Consider the following 5,656-nt stretch of genomic DNA (forward strand, 5'->3'; position numbering starts at 1 on the left):
TTGAGACTCCTTAAAAAGGGAGTGAAAGGCGGGATATCAAATCCAAACTCTTCTTCTTCTTCTTCTTCTTCTTCTTCTTCTTCTTCTTCTTCTTCTTCTTCTTCTATGTAGAACTTGTGGCTAAAAGAATTGAAGTAAGGAATAATTAAAGATGTCCCTCTTCCCCTTCAGTAGCTCACTGATAAGAATTAGCGAGCCGTTGATAGTTTTATAGTCCTTTTTATTGCAGCACCATGTTGCCAACACAAGCAGGCAACCCTCAGCAATGAGAACAGTTGCTTACTCTGAATCATCCTTGCGACTTCCGCAGCAAGGAGCACGAAGTTCTTCCCCTTCTCTGTCTCCTTTGCTCTCTGATACGTTCAGACCGATGAGTCTGAGGGGCTTCCTCTACACTCTCGATTGCCGTATCGCCCAACTGCCCCCTTCCTTCTGGTTCTCTCATCCTTATCTCAAAACTGGGCAGCTCCTCTCTCTGCTGTTCATCTGCTGTGTGCAAGTCTGACTCTCCCTCTCTGCTTCTGAGAATGCTGGAGGCGAGGGGAATCAGTGGATATTCCCCCTCCTCTTCTGAACTGAGCTGGTCTGCCTGCGTCTGCGTTCCCCAACCTTCCTCTTCAGAGCATTCCCTGACAAAAGATTAGCAAAAATTGAAAGTATAAAGGAAATGCAGGGGGATTAATCATAACGTAAAGATCCGCAAAGGGTTTTACAACTGAATTGCATTTTTTTAAACTGTCAACTCACATCAAAATGTCATGTTCTTTGCTGAAACCTTTTATTAAGAAATAATAAATTAAATGCTGGATTTTCTGTGGAAGAATTCGATACAAGGTGAAGTGCGTGAGGAATTGAATGGGTGGTGGAAAGGCGGAAAGAAGAGCTAATTTGTCTGTGGCTAGGGGGCGCAATCTGGACGGTTCTGCCAGGGGCGCAAGATCACCTAGCTACGGGTCTGCAAGAAACCACAGGTGGGGAGAGGGCTCTTTTTGTTGTTGTTGTGGTTGTTGTTGTTGTTGTTGTTGTTGTTACCCCACCCATCTGACTGGGTTCCCCCAGCCACTCTGGGTGGCTTACAGAATATATAAAACATAACAAAGCATCAAACATTAAAAATTTCCTGATACAGGGCTGCCTTCAGATGTCTTCTGAAAGTTGTAAAGTTTTTTATATCCTTGACATCTGAAGGGTGTTTCATAGGGTCTTGCCTGAGGCTTTTCCACAGGCCATTTGAGTATAGCATGCTGAACTAGATGGGTGGTTGACCTAATCCAATTGTCTCATTTTATAATCTTATATTCTAAATTCAGTTCTCTACATTTCTGCAGGATTTTTAAAAAAAAAATCTGCATCAAAATCCTCCGGTATTCTAATGCAAACTGTTTTCTAATGCACACCGTTTTATACAAAGCTTTGAGTGACATACACATATTTGCTGGCAATTTCCCCCAATATAATGCATTTTTGTTAGTGATTCTCAGCTATACGATGATGATGATAATCTGGCCCTAACTGCCACTCTGGGCAGCTCCCAACATAATATTAAAAACACGATAAAACATCAAACATTAAAAACTTCCCTAAACAGGGCTGCCGTCAGATGTCTTCTAAAAGTCAGATAGTTGTTTATTTCCTTGACATCAGATGGGAGGGCATTCCACAGGGCAGACGCCACTACCAAGAAGGCCCTCTGCCTGGTTCCCTGTAGCTTTGCTTCTCACAGTGAGGGAACTGCCAGAAGGCCCTTGGAGCTGGACCTCAGTGTCCTGGCTAAACGATGGAGAAGCTCCTTCAGGTATACTGGGCCGAGGCCATTTAGGGCTTTAAAGGTCAGCACCAACATTTTGAATTGTGCTCAGTCTCTGTGACCACTCCCAGTCAGCAGTCTAGCTGCTGCATTCTGGATTAGTTGTAGTTTCCGGGTCACCTTCAAAGGTAGCCCCACGCAGAGCGCATTGCAGTAGTCCAAGTGGGAGATAACCAGAGCATGCACCACTCTGGCGAGACAGTCCGTGGGCAGATAGGGTCTCAGCCTGCATACCAGATGGAGTTGGTAGACAGCTGCCCTGGACACAGAATTGACCTGCACCTCCATGGACAGCTGTGAGTTCAAGATGACTCCCAGGCTGCTCACCTAATCCTTCAGTTACCCCACAAGTGTGACTTCTGGAGGACGGCTGTGGTTCATTTGTCATATTTCTTTGAAAAGTGCAGGTTTGTAAGGTTCAGTTTTAAATGTGATCTGAATCACATTTCTCCTCCCTCCCTAGCTCTGGTCAGCGGGGAAGCTGTTGGCAACATTCAGATGAATACACAAGGGTTTCTCCTTTAATCCCTTTGATCAACATATGAGGTGCTGATGCTGTAGAAGTGGTCTAAGGGCAGAGCGAGCATGAGTGGCTAGTGTCTGTAGTCCGGCTCCTCCTCCCTTCAAGTTCTCTGAAAATACTTGGAGGTGAAAGTCTGAATGGGCCTTGCGCTTCCACATGTTCCATTTTCTCCTGTGACTGCATCACTTCTCCCTATTATGCCACTCTTTTAGAAATAATTTTATGGGGAAGCTGAAGAAACCATGAAGAGAGTTATCAACATTATTTGCTGATGAATGTTTTTCATTATATTTTAATATTGCTATACAGTGGTACCTTGGTTCTCAAATGCCTTGGTACTCAAACAACTTGGAACCCAAACACTGCAAACCCGGGAGTAAGTGTTCCAGTTTGCAAACTTCTTTCGGAAGCCGAACGTGCTCCGATTTGAGTGTCACACTTCCATTTTGAGTTTTACGCTTCCAATTTGAGTGCCACACTTTTGTTTTGAGTGTTACGCTGAGGTCTGTCTGTTTTTGCTATTTTGTTTTTGTGTTTTTGTTTCTGTGGCTCTTTTTGTTTTGTTTTTGTGACTGTGTGGAACCCAGTTCAGCTACTGATTGATTGATTGTGTGATTTCAGTACATTGTTTATTGTTTCATTTTATGGATCAATGGTCTCGTTAGATAGTAAAATTCATGTTAAATTGCTGTTTTAGGGGTTGTTTTTAAAAGTCTGGAACAGATTAATCCATTTGCATTACTTTCTATGGGAAAGTGCACCCTGGTTTTGGAACAGACTTCCAGAACAGATTACTTTTGAGAACCAAGATACCACTGTAGTTTCATTATTAGTAGAGGTTTATATACCCCCTGCCCCTAAGGCTGGAATTTAGGTGTGTGTGTTTTTTAATCCAAAATTGAGTTTTTCTCTTTTATTTTTCACTCTGCCTATTTCTTGCCAACACTCAAAACAGTGCGCCCTGTCACTTTCCCCCAGCAGGTGAGAGGGCAGTGAGCAGATATAATGGACAAGGGACTGAAATCAGTGTGAAATATTTATTGCAACTACATTAACAGAAGACCAGTGAATGCATTTCAGTTCATGACAGATGTAAGCGCATCGCACATAAATGAGCCCTGAGGAAGGGAAAATACAAAGAACAGTGTTTTCAAGGGGGAAATCAAGAAACAACAATTACATGGGCATCAAATATAGATTAAAACATAATTACAACTTTTAAACTTTACTCCAAATAAAACACTGAAGCATCCGGTTAAAAAGTATGATATCTTCTTCAGCTAAGAATCTATAAAACAGGAACTCTACCGATGTTGCCTCAAAATGTTGGAAGATAGTCTTAATGTAAGATACGGGGAATGTGGCCAGTGGGGATGACCCACATGTGCTTTACTGGAAATGAGAATCAAATAAAGAGTCCTGCTGTTTCCAGAAAAGCAGACTGCGCACAGCACTGCTTGGCAGGTGCCCATGACCTCATCAAGAAATACCACAGTCCACTCCAGTTCCGAAGGAAACTGTGCACTTTTTTTTGGGGGGGGGTGTCATTTTTCAAACAATAAGACAATGAAAGGATGTCTAAATGAGTGAACACAAATGAGTGGACCTGCTCCCTAGAGCACAGAGGAGAAGCAAAGCTGTGAATGAGTACCGTATTGGCCCGAACATACTGCACTTTCTTCCCAAATTCCGACCGTGAAAAGTTAAAGTGCAACTTAAATTCAAGGCCTTAGGTTTTTGCGATATCGCTGCTGAAACAGACATACGGTAAAACAGAACGGGTGTGAGTGCCTGCGGAATTTTAAGGGAGCCGCTTATATTCGGGTATTGTATTTTTTTATCCCCCATCCCTTGATTTTTAAAGGGGCGGCTTATATTCGGGTGCGGCTTATATCCAGGCCAATACAGTATTTGATTCACAGCTATGCATAGACAGACATTCCGTTGCTGGGTACTGTGCACTGCGAAGTGGGAAAGCTTCTGTACTCATGAAGGTTTCTCACGCATTTAGGACTCTGGAAAAGGAGTGGTCTTTTGTGCGGGAACCTTCCATGAATACAGAAAGCTCCCTGTGTCACAGTGACAGCCATCAGTTCAGAGATGGTGATGAGGATGGGAAAGGGGAGCAGGCAGTCTTGCCTTTCCCCTGCATCCTGCTTGTTCTGATGGCATCCGCAAAGAGCTTTCATCTGTCATTTGAATTGCAATGGGTGGAGGAAGACCTGGCTTCCACCATGCGGAAAGGACAAAGAAACTGTTATGTCTTTCTGAGATCCACATTCGAAAGGATAACACCACCACCACCACAGAATTTCTTACCCACCCTCTACCATGAGGTCCCTGGACAGCTTGAAATGATTTAGGAATGCAAGATTCACAGAATCACAGAACTATAGGGTTGGAAGATACCCCAAGTTTAGTACAACCTCTTGCGATCCAGGGATCACTGCTCAATCATTAATTACATTGATTAGTCTCACAGCATAACAATTTATGTATTTTTTTATCTTTTTCCCAATCTTTTCCACAGTACGCTTTCGATTTTGCATCGCCACAGTCTTTGTAGTATTTAGTCATTGCACCAGCTGGAGAGAGAAAGGGAAGGATTTCTGTGAGTATTAACTTGTGAATGAAGACAATGTGATTGATCGTTCATAGGCCATGTCATAAAAGAGTAGAGAACATATCAAAGGGACAAGGTTTACTCCACACCAAAGTAAAATACTTTTTGAACTCCATCTTTAAAATGTACCTAAAATAGAATTTGGAATTTATTGCGCTAAAACTACTAAAAAACCAACGTTCAAATAAAATCAGGTGACAGCAGATACATGTGAAAATAAATATAACAATCTCAAACCTCAGAATTTCCACCACAATGATCTAAAATAGATACAGTTTCCTAAATCTGGAAGCCTTTGCTGCAGTAAATGCCACCCTACTTCCCAATCTGATCCCGTTTGTTTCGTGTATTTTTCTAATTATTGTTGGCTTGCATTTCCCTGTTGAATTTATTCATTGTGGCCCTAGCGAAGGACACAGGAGGTCCCTAAGATCATAGGCAAGCTCTGCCCTCCCATGCCTGTTTCATCCTCCAATAAGGAAGGACCTCATTGGTCCACGGTGTTGGCCTGCTTAAATGCGCTTGAGAGGGCCAAGGCCACTGGGTCTGCTCCCTTACTTGAAAAGGTTGCTCCACCTGAAAAGAAGACCAAGCCTGCTGGAGTTGTCAAGCACAAGGAGGCTTGTCCAGATGCTTTTAATCTTGTCCCGGCATGCCCAGATGCAGGCGGAGCCAAACCCATCACAGCCCCTCTGGTATTACT

General features: G+C 43.1%; 1 long non-coding RNA gene across 1 annotated transcript in view; it reads right to left on the minus strand.

The window, feature by feature from the left end:
• Positions 1-3,348: 3,348 nt before the first annotated feature.
• The window catches only part of LOC308470193, a 6,515-nt gene continuing 4,207 nt past the window's right edge, over positions 3,349-5,656 (minus strand). The window contains exon 2 of the long non-coding RNA XR_013982245.1: positions 3,349-4,915. This is a non-coding gene — a long non-coding RNA (uncharacterized lncRNA). The remainder of the gene's footprint in view (positions 4,916-5,656) is intronic.

The sequence above is a fragment of the Podarcis pityusensis genome (assembly GCF_964106645.2).
Source record: "Podarcis pityusensis genome assembly, chromosome: 2".
NCBI classification, from domain to species: Eukaryota; Metazoa; Chordata; class Lepidosauria; order Squamata; family Lacertidae; genus Podarcis; species Podarcis pityusensis.